The sequence below is a fragment of the Chiloscyllium punctatum genome, chromosome 18 (genome assembly GCF_047496795.1).
Source record: "Chiloscyllium punctatum isolate Juve2018m chromosome 18, sChiPun1.3, whole genome shotgun sequence".
NCBI classification, from domain to species: Eukaryota; Metazoa; Chordata; class Chondrichthyes; order Orectolobiformes; family Hemiscylliidae; genus Chiloscyllium; species Chiloscyllium punctatum.
Window position 1 is genome coordinate 83,038,356 of NC_092756.1, and position 16,860 is coordinate 83,055,215.

Genomic DNA, 16,860 nt, shown 5'->3' on the forward strand with positions numbered 1-16,860 from the left:
AAGTGGAAAATAAGGTGCTGTTCTTCCAGCTTGTCCTGAGCTTCGCTGGAGCACAGCAGCAAGCCTAAGACAGAGATGTGGGCCTGGGAACAGGCTGGGGTGTTGAAGTGGCAGGCGTCTGGAAACTTGGATTAATTCTGTGGACAGAACGCAGTGTTCTATGAATCACTAACCCAGTCTATGCTTGGTTTTGCCAATGTAGAGGAGACCACAGTTTGAGCAATGAATGCAGTAATCCAGATTTGAGTCAAGGGCAGGTAAAGTGCTGGTTCACCTGGAAGGTATGTTTGGGCCCTTGAATACTGAGGAGGGAGGAAGTAAATGCACAAGTGTTTTACACTTTCTGCCATTCTGTCGTGGGGCTGTGGGGTGATGTTAGTGGTAATGGAGGGTATACCAGGTGTTCCAGAAGGAAGGGTCCCTGCAGAAGGCTGGCAAGGGAGGGAAAGAGAGTATGTGACTGTTGGGGGCATCCTACTGTAGGTGGCGGAAATCGTGCTAATGATCTCCTGGATGTGGATGCTGGTGAGATGGTAGGTGAGGACAAGGGAGACCCTATCGCTGTTGTGGGAGGGAAGAGAAGGGCTGAGGGCTGAAGTGTGGGAGATGGGCCCAACCTGGCTGAGGGTCCCATCAAGCAATGATGGGGAATCTTCGATTGAGGAAGAAGGTGGACATTTTGGAGGCTTCCTTTTAAAAGTTGGCATCATCAGAACAGATGCAATGGAGATGGAGAAACTGGAACAAAGTCTTTACAGGAAGCAGGAAGCAGGCTACGTGGAATATTCCTCATTCCAGTCAATGTTTTGACACTCCTATCAACCAGGGCTCCCTGAGTAGACCAGGTTAACAGCCCCACTCAGCGAACCCCTATCTATAAGGCCCACCTGGCTGACTTCACTACACATATTCCAGTGCGGTACTGACGGACAGCTGCACTGTTGGAGATGCTGCCTTTCAGATAAGACATTGAACCAAGGGCCTTATCTGCTTTTTTTTAGGTGAATCTAAACAGTCCCAAAATGTGATAATGAGAACGAAAGTTTTAGCGAACCTATCCCTCCATCAACATCTCAGAAATAGAAGTATCTGAGCATTGCTGCTTGTGGATGTTTGATGCTGTGTTTGCTGTGTTGCTGTGTTTCCTACAGGACAGCAATACACATCTAATTGGCTATAAATGCAGAAGAGAGGAGAGGAAGTAGGTCATTTGGCCCATCGAGTCTGTAAATGCCCTGTGGTCAGGAGTGCTGCTGAATAACAGCATGTGTTTCTTATTTGGAGCCTGGGGGAAGGAACTGCTCCTTCCTTGAAACCCAGGAACAGGAAATAGGAGCAGGGCCCAGTTGGTCCATTGAACCCCTTTCAACATGATCATGGCTCATTCTATAACTCAACACCAAGTTCCCACTCTCTCCTGTACTTCTTGATGCATATAGCTTCTAGAAATCTATCTATTCCTTTCTTAACTATATTCAGTGACCTCACCTCCATGGCTTTCTGTGGTAGAGAATTCCACAGGTTCACCACTCTCTGAGTGAAGACATTTCTCCTCATCTCACCCTTAAATGGTCCATTCTGTGTCCTGAGGCTGTGGCCTGTTGTTCTAGAACTGCCAGCCAGGGAGAACATCATTCCTGCATCGCATTTGTCATAATTTTATAGGCTTCAATGAGATCTCCACTCCCCTTATTTTGAATTTGAACACGATCCTTCCTAATGTGTCTTTCCACCCTTTAGTTCGTAAGATATTTCAAATAGCACAGGGTTGCTGATGAGTGCTGGCCATTCCTCATCCTGTCCATGCACAGCCAAAGTGATAACTGTCTCCTGTGGAACATAGAACATAGAACAGTGCAGCACTGGAACAGACCCTTTAGCCCACAACACTGTGCCGAACATGACACCAAATAAAATTAATTCCTTCTCCCTGCCCTTGGTCCATATCCCTCTATTTCTTGCATATTCATGTGCTTATCTAAGAGTCCTTTAAATGTCTTTATCATATCTACCTCCATGACCACCCCAGCAGTGCATTCTAAACTCCCATCTCTGTCTGTGTAAAAAACTTGCCCCTCATATCTCCTTTAAGTTCTCCCCCCACCTCACCTTAAATACATGTCACCTAGTAATAGACAGTTCAACTCTGGGAAAAAGATTCTGACCATCAACTCTATCTATGGATGTCATAATTTTATAGACTCCTATCAAAGTCCCCCTCAGCCTCCGCCGCTCAAGATAAAACAGCCCGAGTTTTTCTAGCCTCACCTTATTGCTCATACCAGGTAAAAACAATGACTGCAGATGCTGAAAATCAAATACTGGATTAGTGGTGCTGGAAGAGCACAGCAGTTCAGGCAGCATCCAACGAGCAGCGAAATCAACGTTTCAGGCAAAAGCCCTTCATCAGGAATAAAGGCAGTGAGCCTGAAGCATGGAGAGATAAGCTAGAGGAGGGTGGGGGTGGGGAGAGAGTAGCATAGAGTACAATGGGTGAGTGGGGGAGGAGATGAAGGTGATAGGTCAAGGAGGAGAGGGTGGAGTGGATAGGTGGAAAAGAAGATAGGCAGGTCAGACAAGTCAAGGAGACAGTAACTGAGCTGGAAGTTTGAAATTAGGATGAGGTGGGGGAAGGGGAAATGAGGAAGCTGTTGAAGTCCACATTGATGCTACTCTCTCCCCACCCCCACCCTCCTCTAGCTTATCTCTCCATGCTTCAGGCTCACTGCCTTTATTCCTGATGAAGGGCTTTTGCCCGAAACGTTGATTTCGCTGCTCGTTGGATGCTGCCTGAACTGCTGTGCTCTTCCAGCACCACTAATCCAGTTATTGCTCATACCCTCTAATCCAGGCAGCATCCTGATAAGCCTCATCAACAACCTCTCCAAAAACCTTCCCATCCTTCCTGTAGTGTGGCAACCAGAATTGAACACAATACTTGAAGTGTGGCCTCACCAAAGACTACATGGATGGATCTTTGTGCTACAGTTCTCAGGATTTCAACTTCTGGGCACTAAAGCAACTCTCTTGGAGTCACGCCTTATTTACATGGCACCAATCAGGAAGGGAGGACACCCTGAGCAAATTTGGAAAGCTTGGCCAATGTTTGGTCGAAGCAATGCCTTTTCAAGGAGCGAAGAGAATTGTGAGAGCTGGAGGTATTTGAGAAAGGAATTCTTGAGTTCGATGACTTGGCATCTGTGGGCGGCACAATGGCATAGTGGTTAGCACTGCTGCCTCACAGCGTCAGAGACCTGGCTTTAATTCCCGACTCAGGCGACTGACTGTGTGGAGTTTGCACATTCTCCCCGTGTCTGTGTGGGTTTCCACCGGGTGCTCTGGTTTCCTCCCACAGTCCAAAGATGTGCAGGTCAGGGTGAATTGGCCATGCTAAATTGCCCATAGTGTTAGGGGTATGGGTGGGTTGCGGGTCGGTGTGGACTTGTTGGGCCGAAGGGCCTGTTTCCACACTGTAAGTAATCTAAAACTGTCTGTAGGATGTTCAAGAAGCACAGGTTAAAACAAGGACCGCCCATGAAAGGAAAATACCAAACCAGTTTATTTTATTTTGACCTTCCTCCTTGACGGTTGTTTTGGTCACAGAGAGTTAATCCACTTTGGAGTGTGAAGAGTGGAAATTTGCAGCTTACCTTCATAGCAGATCATGGTGTAACGACCTTGTGTTTTTCAAACAATACTGAGGCTAAGATGTTTTACGCTTCCAGTGCATAGGGACTCAGTTCATGTGACAATGCCAGTTATTCTTTTTGGACCAGTTTATTTAATGTCTTTGTTCATTGATACCACTCTCATATCTGAGTCAGAATGAGATGATACTGGATGGGTGAGCATTCATTACCCTGAGGCCAGCTAAGAGCCAAACACATTGGTCTGGAATCATATCTAGGCCACTGAAGGACAGTAGATTTCCTTACCTGAAGGAAATTAGTGAACCAGATGGGGTTTTTTGATGACAATTGACAGAATTTACACAGTTGCCTTCAGTCTTCTTTGGCAACATCTTCCTCCTTGATGAGGATAGACACAAAGTAACCATTCAAAATATTAACAGGAAAAGACCATGCAGATGAAGATAAACTCTTTCTCCTGGTTGGGATTCTAGAACTACGATGCATTGTCTGAGAATTAGGACCAGAGCTTTCAGGGGACATGTTAGGAAACAGTTCGTCACACAAAGGGTCGTACAGGTTTGGAACTCTCTCTTCCACCAATGGCAGTGGATGCTGTATCAGTTATTAGTTTTAAATCTGACATAAATAAATTAAGTTATTAAGGTAAATGGGCCAAGATCAGGTAGAAGGAGTCAGGTGCAGATCAGCTATGATCTCATTGCATGGTGGAACAGGCTTGAAGGGGCCTCACTCCAAGCTTTAAGCACAAAGCTCAAGTTGAAGAATCCAGCACTGTATTGGCAGTGATGCTTCCTTCTGGTTAGATGTTAAACTGAAGCCCTCCCCATCTGCCTGTTTGGGTGAAAACTAAGACTTGTGGTACTACTTTAAAGAAGAGCAGTGGAGATGTCCTGTACATAATAACAGAGGCAAAGAGTATAAAAGCAAGGAGCTCATGTTAACCTCGTATAAGACACTTCTGATTAAAGGTTCCAACCTGAAACGTCACCTCCCCTGCTCTTCTGATGCTGTTTGACTTGCCGTGCTTTTTCCAGCTCCATACTCTAACTTCCCAGCATCTGCAGTCCTCACTATCTGTGAGACACAAATTCAACCTCAGCTGGAGTATCGCATCCAGTGTGGCTACCACATGCTATGAAGGATGTGAGCACATTGAAGAGAGTGCAGAAAAGGTTTGTGAGAACAGTTCCAGGGATGAGGAGCCTCAGTAGTGAAGATAGATTAGAGAAGAGAAGGCTGGAAGGAGATCTGATTGAAGTGTTCAAAGTCCCCAGAGGCCTGGAAAGCGTAGACGGGGAGAAACTGCTCAAATTCATACAATGACCGAGAACAAGGAGAGCACAATTTTGATGCAATTAGGAAGAGAAGCAAAAGCAACATGAGGAAAGTCTTTTTCATGCAACACTAGGTTCGGGTCTGGAATACACTGTGAGTGGGGAGGAGGCAGGTCTAATCGAGGCATTTAGAAGTGCGTTAAACCGTAATTTGAACAGGAACGATATGTAGGGTCATGGGGCAGGGAAGACGGGAGAATGGAACTAAGTGAAATACTCATTCAGAGAGCTGGTGCAACCATACAGTGGGATCAACAATTTCCTGCTGCACTAGAACCATCCTGTGAAACAGATGATCTGCTCATTAGCTCATTTTGCTGCTTGTGGGAGTCTTTTGTGTGACCACATTCTCCACATTAGAAAAGTGATCATACTTTAAAAGTATTTTAATGACTGGCACAGCAGTCTGAGACTTTCAGTGGTGGCAAAACACGCTCTATAAATGAAATGCCTTCTTTCCTCATTTTAATCATTTTTTTGTTCATCATCGATACAAGTTGAAGGTAACAAACCATCAGTCAGTCCTCAGGCTATTAGAATCCACAACCTCGAATATCTCACTTTCCACCAGTGCAGATCAGGACGGTATCTTAAGCATTGTAAATTCCAAACACTCAGTCCCTTTGTCTGGAAGACTAATGGCCTCAGATTTACAGGCTCTATATAGACATAAGTGTACACAATGAACAGATTACTCAAAAGGCTTTCATTATCAGTGTACTGTAAACATTTTCTTCAGTTTCTGCCTAGGTTAAAATTAATACACTGAGACACAATTTATTACAACAATATACTGCACAGCCAAATCTAATTAAAAACAGTGGTGGTGGTTAATGAAAAATAATTTCTTACGGTTAAAGGAAGCTGTGGCAGATGCTGGGGACCAAATGCTGGAACACAATAAGCTTCCAGCATAACCAGCTCCCTGACAAGAAAAGCTAATAGCTGTTTGCAGGGGTCATACATTTTCACTAACTCTATATTGTGGGTTGCTATTTTGCAGAGATTTGAATTAAATTTGCATCTTGTTCATCTCCACCGCTCCCCCCCACCCCTCCCACCCCCCAACCCCCTTTCTTTCAATCGAGGAAGTAAGGTGGAAACTGAAGGCTTGCAGTGGGATGAAGCAGGAGAGCTGCTGAACTGAGCAAGGAGGCTGCAATATCCAACTTGGGACCTGCAAGTCAGTCAGGAGGAGCGAAGTCTGAGAGAGTGGCAGACGTCCTCAGTCTGGGATTCCTGAGAACGAATTTGCTGCAATCAAGCAACTCCTCAGCTGATGGATGTCGGCTATACAACAAGAAGCGAGGGTGGGCAGGTCCATTTGTTATGATGCCCCATTCCAATGATTTGGAGATGCTGGTGTTGGACTGGGGTGGACAAAGTTAAAAATCACACAACACCAGGTTATAGTCCAACAGGTTTAATTGGAAGTACACTAGCTTTTCGAATCACCTGATGAAGGAGCAGCGTCCGAAAACTTGTGCTTCCAATTAAACCTGTTGAACTATAACCTGGTGTTCTGTGATATTTAACTTTGTCCATTCCATTTAAGACAGTATACTTATCTCCTGTGCTCCTCAAATCTCGTGGGTGCAATGTTCCGCATTTTATGAGACAGCAGGAATGTCCAGATGTCAGCTCCTTCATGAGCTCTGTCAGCCCTGAGGTGCAAATATTCTAGACAATATGGAAGCACAAGGGCTTAGGAAACCCCCTGCAGGAGGGGCTTTATACAATCACGGACTGGTTACAGTAAGACGAAAGTTATTCAGCCGTATAATAGCTCTCTGCAGGGGAAATTCACTTAATCCACCTCTTAACACTGCAAATCATAGAATGAAGTCTCTATAGCATAGGAGCAAGCCATTTGGTCCATCAAATCCACATCAATGAGCATCCCACCCAGACCCAACCCCCTAACCCTGCATTCCCCATGGCTAATCCCCCTCGCCTACACATCCCTGAACACTATGGGCAATTTAGCCTGGCCGATCCACCTAACCTGCACATCTTTGGACTGTGGGAGGAAACTAGAGCACCCAGAGGAAACCCGAACATCATGGGGAGAATGTCCAAACTCCACACAGACAGTCACCTCAGGTGGAATTGAACCTGGATCCCTGTCACTCTGAGGCAGCAGTGCTAACTGCTGAGCCAAAGTGCCATCTTTATTTTCTTTTCAAAAAGTTATTTAATTCCCTTTGAAAGCCATTATTGGACGTTTCACGCTTGGGCCTTCCATTCCAGATCCTGAGGAGAAGGAATATTGATTTTCCTCGTGTCACCTTTGTTTCTATGTTTGTTTCACCTCAAATTGAAGTCATGAACCATAGGATTAATCTCTATTACCCTATTTAAAATACTCACTCAAATTAGTTCAATGCAATTAGTTTTTAACAAACCCATTTTGTCATCCTTCAATTAATCCACCTTTGTCCAAGTTTATTAATTTTTTATTTGCTGTAAAAGCTTGCTATTGCTACCATTCTTTAGGGAGAGCATACAGCATTTACAATTCACCCATCCCTGCCCCTAAGGCGGATTGGAATATTTTGGCCAGTACATCCACAATTTCTATCCTTACTTCCCTCAGTGTTCTTGGATGTATATCATTTGGTCTTGATTATTTACGTTCAACCAGCTTTCCCAGTGCCTCGTCATCATTTTTTTTAACCCGCCCTGCATCTCAGCTATCTGCTCTTTCGCTATGCCTTTGGCAACATCTTCCTCCTTGATAAAGACAGATACAGAGTATTCATTCAAAATATTAACAGGAAAAGATCGTGTAGATAAAGATAAACTGCTTCTCCTGGTAGGGGATTCTAGAGCCAGGGTGTGTTGTCTGAGAATTAAGGCCAGTCAGTTCAGGGAATATGTTAGGAAGTAATTCTACACACAAAAAGGTGGTAGAGGTTTGAAACTCTCTTCCACAAATGGCAGTTGTTAATTTTAAATCTGAGATAAATAACTTTTTGTTAAGCGAAGTTATTAAGGAAAATGGGATCAAGTACAGTAGAAACTCAATTATCCAAACATCAATTATCTGAATTTCAGATTATCTGAACTAGATCTCAAGTTCTTATTAAAAACGGTATCAGGCAACTCAGGATTCAGTTATCAGTTAAACGGCATTATGATGAGAATTGCCAGATAACCAAGAAATGTTCAATAACCAGCACTCGTAAGTTACTGCTCGTTTCCGGTTATCCAATAACTGATCTATTAACCGAACAAAATATTCCCTGCCCATCTCGTTCGGATAATTGAGGTTCTACTGTTTATGGAGTTAGGTTTATCAGTTATGATCTCATCTAATGATTTAAAGGCTTGAGGTGCTAAGTGGCCTACTCATGTTCCTATTTGGTGCATTAGCCATGCTCTCTGTGTCCCCCTTTTAAGCCCCTACTCAGCCCGAAGCCGTTTTTATCACTGTTAGTTATTTTATGCCTATGAAAGACTTTTGTATTCCTTCAAATACTAACTGCCAGCATCTTCTCCTTCTCATTCTGCCTCACTTATTACTTTTCCCTTTACTTCTTTTACTTTTCTTTTGAATTTTTTACACTTAACCTGATTTTAATTTGTATTATTGACCTGTCATGGAGTCGTAGAGTCATACAACATGGAAACAGATCCTTCGGTCCAACCAGTCCATGCCAAACTTAATCCCAAGCTAAATTAGTCCTACTTGTCTGCTCCTGGCCCATATCCCTCCAAACCCTTCCCATTCATGTACTTAACCAAATGCCTCTTAAGTGCCCACATGAACCACTTGCTGAGGAAGTTCATTCCACACCTGAACCACCCTCTTCGTAAAACATTTGCCCCTCACAACTTTTTAAAATCTTTCACCTCTCACCTTAAACATGTGCCCCCTATTCTTGAAATCCCCCATCCTTGGCAAAAAAAATCTGTAAGATATTTCCCCTTTCTTGACTTTATCTTATCCTCTCTCCCTTTCTTTATCCTGACAGTATCACCTTTCTCCCTCATGAGAATACTTTTCAGTTATGCCCAAAGATGTCTATTCTTTAAAAGCAGTCATTGCTCTGATAACATCTAGAAAATTCAGGTTTGTAACTATTATGCCTCGCTGAGCTAATATGCGGGAAATCAAGCCTCACTCTTCAAAGTGTTGTCGTAAAAGTTAAAGATTTTATACAAACGCGCAAAATTCCTCAATTTACCTGTTTTTAGACTCAGACTGACAGAAGACCAGATTTCTGTGCTTAAGAGGAATTCCTATTGATGACAAATGGATTCTAGCTACAGATAGGCAATTAAGAACCATCAACCTATAATTCTACTCATTAAAACTCTAACCCTCATGTAAACTCACCCTACTCCCACATGTAGACAGACATAAAAACCATGATTTTATGGGCAGAGGGAAAGATTGGGATGGTAGTTCAATGATACCTGTCCACAGAGTTTGCTGAGATGACCTCTTTGGATTGTTAGGACTAGCTGCTCTTGGATCTTACTTTTCTAGGAGGCATAGAGCAACTGGTTCCAGGTTATAAAGTCTCTGACTTATTGGTTAAAAGCCACAATGTACAGCAACTGACAAAAAAACAAGTAAACTAGCTTTCTTCAGGCTTGAAGTTTTTTTTGCAGAGCAAAGGATGGTATCGTACTTTTTGGAAGTCCAATGTCTTCTCATTCATACCCATAAGCTGTTCAGCTACCTGAGAGCCAATCACATAATTGTTGATAGGCAGAAAACCTTTGTCATCAAGGATGGTCATTATACCACAGACCATTCAGCTGCTTGTTGCCGGTCGAATCTCCCTTGGGGCACACTCCCTGGTCTAGCTTATTCGTCATAACTTCCCCATTGGTGTGTATTCACATACAATGAGTGTCAGGTACTACGCTTTTAAAAAGAGAATAAATCGCTTCCACAATGCTTGGTTTTTAAGACAGTACTTTTCTTCCATTTCAATCCACACTCAAAACTACAGAGGAAAAAGATATCATCTGTACATAACAAGGAAAAAAAAAGTGTTACCATTTTTGTAGTGTGTGCAGTTGTTCTGCTGGGGTTGCATGCCAATCTTGAAAGCAATTTATTGAGGAATGATCCATTCTCACTCCACTGAAACTGGCTCTCAGTTATACAATCTTGCTCGAGACTTTTCCTCATCTTTGTCCACAGCTAATTCAGCTTCATACACAATGATCATAGGCCCCTAATCTTTCCTTACTGGCACTTAATCCACTTTAAATTAATTCTGCAGAACCAGATTTAGTGAAGCCTCCTTCCTCACTTGGTCATGCTGATTTAAATAATTCTGAAATTTTTGGAAACTTTTCTCCTCTCTGTCTTTCGCCAATTACTATCCCACTCTATATTAGGGAATTAATGTTCCTATTGTACCTACTATGAAATCTTGTGCATTTTTATAGAATTTCCTTACAAATTTGTTTCTCCAATATTTGCCCCAATTGTTGGATGACTATAAAATACAGCCAGTTGTGTAATACTTCCTTTATTGCTTCTGAATTCCAAAAATAGATTTTATCCTTCACCACCTTCAAGCCATCCCTTCTCAAGGGAACAATTCAGGTCCTTGAGCCTGCCATTCAATTAATACATGGTTGAACGTCTATATCAACTCCACTTTCCTATTCAGATGCTTATATTGTTATGAAGTTGAAGCTGTGTACTGACCTTTAAGAGAGAGAGAATGCTGTTCTGAATTGAGAGCTTGCAAGCACCTGTGTATATGACTAGATGGCAACCCCAGAGTGTATTGAAAATATGTAACATTTGGTTGTGAAATGAATATCTAGATTTGGTTGCTGTTTTGGCAATGATTCAAATTTACCCATTCAGTTCAAATTATGCCCCGGGATATGAAAGTCCAATCGAATTTGAATGTATTGTTCTGCCTACATTGAGCCAATGAGACAACCCTATGTTTGAGGGTATAAGAATGTGGACATTTTGAAAAATTAGTCAGAGAGCAACTGCATAGAGAGAGAGAAAGAGAGCTAACTGCCAATATAACATCTTGGTCTCCAAGAAATTAGGAAACACTCTCTATCAAAAGTACCTTTTCATGTGAAACATACTTGCATTAAAAAGAGATCCTCAGCCGGAAGAGTGAAGACACAGAGTGTGTGGTTTTGAAATTGAGTAAATGTAATTTTAATAAGTGTCTTATTGGAACAGCATATTGTGATAGAGTTGTAGGCAGATACTGAGCAGTTCAGAGAAAGAGGGGCTTAGATTTGTGAATAGTTTTTGTTTATTGTTCACTTTTAGAGTTATTGACATTATTTTCTTTAAATAGTGGAATTTGGAAGTTCTCTGTCACTCATACTTTAACAGATTACGAGGCGAGGTGAGCTTCTCTGGGTGTTCAGTTTAATTAACAGAAGGGTTCACTGCCGTGTCATAAGATTATCCTTTGATATCCTTACTGCCCAAAGATCCATTCAGTTTTGAAAATATTCAGGGACAAGACTCTAGTAGAGAATGTCAATGACTTACAATATTGAATGAATATGTTTCTCCTCAACTCAGTACTAAACAGACACCTCAAGATTGTGACCCATAGTTTTTGACTCTATAGTTGGGGAAATAATGGTGTTGATTTCTCACGGGCTGAATGTCAAAATGAAATGGGAACCTGGCCGCCCACCTAATCAGCTGCCTCTGCCTCCATTGTGTGATGAAGGTTCAAGGTGCATTATTATTGATATTTGGCATCTCCACTTCTGAAGTTGACACATAGAAATTTAAGGTTGAATTGCATTTCTATATTACTTGGGTTAAAAAGGGAAGCACATAGTTCTGCGAGTCACATAGGATTGTCAGGAAATTTGTTACCACACATTCAAAGTAAGATTTTTCAGAAAAAAAAAACTTGAGGTGAATAGTTCAATGCATTAGAAAATGAGGGTAGACAAAAGGGGAAAAACTTTGGCTGTTAGCTAGCAACACTGTGTTATATGACACAAGGAAACAGATAGAAATAGTTTGATTTTAGTAAAACAGCAGCATTCTGAAGGTCAGTGAATGTTCAGGTTTCTCTGAGAGAGAAGCAGACTATTCAGGAAGAAGTCCGCAACATCAGTGTTGCAGTTTCACAGTCTCCAGAACAAGAAAAGCAGAACAGAAGGGGTTGGAATGACTTAGAAGTTAAGAAGAGGACACCGAGGCTTTAAGATGTCAGAGAGGATGACATTTTACAAGCCTGGTTAAATGTATGTGTTTAATGAGTCGATGTTAAAAAAAAGGTAAGCTGTGTTAATAGTCTGTTTTGGGCCTTAGGGATAGATTAGGAGAAAATGAGGACTGCAGATGCTGGAGATCATAGTCAAAGAGTGTGGTTCTGGAAAAGCACAGCCAGTCAGGCAACATCTGAGGAGCAGGAGAGTTGAGTTTTCGAGCATAAACTCTTCATCAACTTGTTCCTGATGAAGTGCTTATGCTTGAAACATCAACTCTGCTGTTCCTCAGATACTGCCTAACCGGATGTGCTTTTCCAGCACCACACTTGTCGACCTTTCGGGATAGACATCAACTAAAGCAATGGCATTGAAGAAATAACACTGGGTGAATTTGTTGAGAAGACACTGATTGTAATTATGCCAAGAGAACACAATTTTGAAGTGGAATCAGAGTGACCCTTCAATGAGGCTGAATAACTGCAAAGTTATTTCAAAGAGAAAAATCTTGAATGACTATTTCGGATTAGGATAATTAAGACCATTTCAACTAGTTCTTGTATAATGTAAAATATTCAGCATTTTTATTAATTTGTGTGTGAACAAAACTTTGATATCTGTTGCTAGATTCTGGATTAGTGGTGCTGGAAGAGCACAGCAGTTCAGGCAGCATCCTAGTCTGTTGCTAGATGTACACTGGCAGCTTTTTGTGTTTATGTTCATTCACCAGGGCGGACAAATGACAAAAACAAAGTTTATGATCTATCAAGCCAGTTTTCCTTCTGGGATTTGACTTGTCTAGTGTTACCATCAGCTGGGGTCATCATAGGGTGAGCGGGGTGGGGCTGATGGGGATAATAAGAACGTGACTGAATTCTGGACAAGAGGAGGGAAGAAGGCATTTGGTATGTTTGCCTTTATTGGTCAGTGCATTGAGTATTGAAATTGGGATGTCGTGTTGCAGCTGTAGAAAACATTGGTAAGGCCACTTTTTGAATACTGCATTCAATTCTGGTCTCCCTACTATAGGAAAGATGTTGTGAAACCTGAAAGGGTTTAGAAAAGATTTCAAGAATGTTGCCAGGGATGGAGGGTTTGAGGTACAGGGAGAGACTGAACAGGCTGGGGCTGTTTTCCCTGGAGCGTCAGTGGCTGAGGGGTGACCTTATGGATGTTTATAAAATCATGAGGGGCATGGATAGGGTAAATAGCCATGATAGGGGACTCCAAAACTAGAGGCCATAGGTTTAAGGTGAGAGGGTAAGTTTTAAGGGGGATTGAAGGAGCAATATTTTCATGCAGAGAGTGGCGCGTGTATGGAATGAGCTGCCAGAGGAAGTGGTGGAGGCTGATACAGTTACAACATTTAAAAGGCATCGGGATGAGTGTTTGAACAGGAAGAGGTTTGAGGGAAATGGGCCAAATGGGACTAGATTAATTAGAATATCTGGTTGGCATGGACATGTTGGACTGAAGGGTCTGTTTCCGTGCTGTACATCTCTATGACTCTACAACTGGAGAAAAACACTAGAGGACAAGTATATGAAGATTAGCAACCAAAGATCCAACTTATGGACTGTCAGTTTGAGCCTAACGAAGAGGATCAGAATGAAGGTGTAGAGATGCTGGATGAAGACTTGGCAAAAGTGAATGGCAGCAGATAATTAAAAGACAGGAATGGAAATTCAGCAACGGATTGGCTCTAATAGGAATGACTGGAAGAAGTGCAATGGAGTGTTATGTGTAAGAATAATATCGCTGAAACTGAAAGATATAGTGTAGAGGGCAACATTAAGAGGAAGAGTGACTGGCGACCAACAAGATATGGATGCGGAGGTAGCCATGGGGAAATGTCAAGGGTCAAAATCAGGAACCAGTACATCATTGGGGTGGTCAGTGAAGATTGCGGGAGCATCAAAGGAAGTAGTCCGTGAAGAGCTATTGAAGTGGTATGGTCATCTGTTGTGAGAGAGAGTGGGAATGTGATGAGTTGAAAAATGGAGATGAGATTGCCAGGAAGACGCAGAAGAGGAGGCCTGAAACAAGATAGAAACATAAAGTGGTGAGAGTCTTAAACACAGACGGATTGGAAGAGGAAAATAAAATCAAAAGAACTGCGGACACTGGAAATCTGAAACAAAAAAAAAATTGCTCGAAAATCTTAGCAGGTCTGTCAGGTTCTGAGGAGAGAAATCAGAGTTAATGTTTTTGGGTCGAGTGAGGCTTCCTCTGTGCTGACGGTAGCTAGGATAAAGTTGGTTTTGATGTAGAAAATAAGGGGGAGGACTGATTGATAGGTGGAGATAGAGCCCATAGAGAGAGAGAAGCACATTTGGACAGGCAAAGAAGTAGATGAAGATAAGCCTAGGAGAATGAATAGCTGCTAATGGGTAATATTAGTAGATGACAATGGGTTGTGTGTGGTAGTGGTCCACGTGATGACAAGACTTGGTGTGTGGGAGTGGGGGAAAGCGGGGAGAAAGGGGGGGGGAAAGGGTATCAAGCCTTTAAATTGTTGAACACTTTTGTGGGTCTAATTGTTTTTCTTCTCTCTTTGGTCTCTACCTCCACCTATCATTTACTCCTCCCACTTATCTTTTACATAAAAACTGTCCTTTTCTTCATTTAGAAGTCTCGAATCCCTACAATGTGGAAGCAGGCCCTTCGGCCCAACAAGTCTACACTGACCCTCCAAAGAGTAATCCACCCAGACACATTCCCCGACCCTATTATCCTATATTTGCCCCTGACTAATGCACCTCACCTATTTAGGTACCATCACTTTTGAAGAGGGATCACTGGACCCAAAACGTGAACTTTCTCCACCCTTTCTCTCTGCAGATGCTGTCAGGATTGGGCGAGGAATGGATAAACCATGAGCAGTATGAGTAGAGCAGATAGGGAGAAGCCCTTCTCATTTGTAAAACGTCCAAGAACAAGAGGTCATGGATAGGGATAGGCGATGGAAGAAAAAACATTTCCACTGGGCGAGTAGTTATGATATGAAATGAACTGCTTGAGAGTGTGGTGTACACCGGATCAACTGAGGCATTCAAGGGAACATTGGATGATCATTTGGATAGAAATAGTGAGCAACGTTATGGGGGATAGGGAGAAGACTGACCCTCAGGAGTCATGCTTGTCTGAAGATGGCCTCCTGTCACACCATAACAATTCTGTGATTCAGTGATGGAGAGATGGGGAAAGGTGACCAATTTGCCTTGGGTGACCCCAAGTGAAATGGGATAAGCCCGATGGAGTGGGAGTGGCTACTATAAAGTTGACCCAGTCAGAGGGTAGCACCACTGGGAGTGCTGAGGCGGGTCACAAGCTATGGGAATTGGGAGGCTGGCACTGGAAAGTAAAATGTTTAGGGCTGAAACAATAATGGCCCATTGAACTATGAGGGGTTATGCCTCACTGTTCATCGCTCAGAGCTGGAATGTAATATTTTTCACTGCGGATCCCTGCTCCTGACCTCGGGAATTCAGCCCTGATGAGAGGCAGACAGAGGTCAACTCCATTGTCATGGCAGCGTGAGGTGGGGAGGAGCAGCCGGACACAAGGGAACCTGACCTACTCTTGCTGACGGCTTCCTTGGTGGGTATGGTCAATCTGGGCAGGAATGGGGCAATGTCACAGGAAACCATGATACCTCTTATTTTCAAACTGCCCTTCCTGTTCCTCTCCCCCAGCTCTGGGAAATTAAACCAAGTCTCTGCCATACCAAACTGCACCCTTGCTTTCTGTGTGACAAAGTAGTTCTGATGTTTGCACCAAAGTGGCATCGTAACTGCATGTCTCTTTAAATCCTCCATCAAGTTAGAGCTCTGGGCCAACCTTTAAACAGCTAACACAAGCTAGAACACAGCCACTATCCTATATTCAAACTCTACCTGGAAGGTGGAATTGAACTACTCTGTCAGTCAAAACCTACAGATTTGAAACCTATGTACTAGAACAATAAGAAGCCAGCTGCTAAACAAATGTGGAAAGAGTCTTATATAAACCAGAGGAAGGTGCAACACATTATATTCAGAGTTAGTAGATAGTCAGTGTGAATCAAACAGTTTGCAAAATTACATTCCAGTTCATGTTCTATATTATTTTCCATTTATTTTGAGAACTGGTATTAACTAAAACTGTGCTATCTTCCAAACTTTAATGGATTAATGATACAAATTACATTGCATGTTATTAAACTTCTTGTGGCTTTCATAGAATCATAGAGTTATAGAGCTGTACAGCATAGATACTGACCCTTTGGTCCTACTCACCCTAAACCTAAGCCCTCCATTTTGGACTCCCCTACGCTGGGGAAAAGACCTCGGCCAGTCACCCAATCCATGCCCCTCATGATTTTATAAACCTCTTAAAGTCACCCCTCAGCCTCTGACGTTCCAGGGAAAATAACTCCACCCTATTGGGCCTTTCTCCATAGCTCAAACATCTTTGTAAATCTTTTTTGAGCACTTTCAAGTTTCACAACATCTTTCCATAGTAGAGAGACCAGAATTGAATGGAGTATTGTAAAAGTGGCCTAACCAATGTCCTGTCCAGCTGCAACATGATCTCCCAACTCCTATACTCAATGCATTGACCAGTAAAGGCAAGCATACCAAACACCTTCTTCACTATCCTATCTACCTGTGACTCCACTTTCAAGGAGCTATGAACTTGCAGTCCAAAGT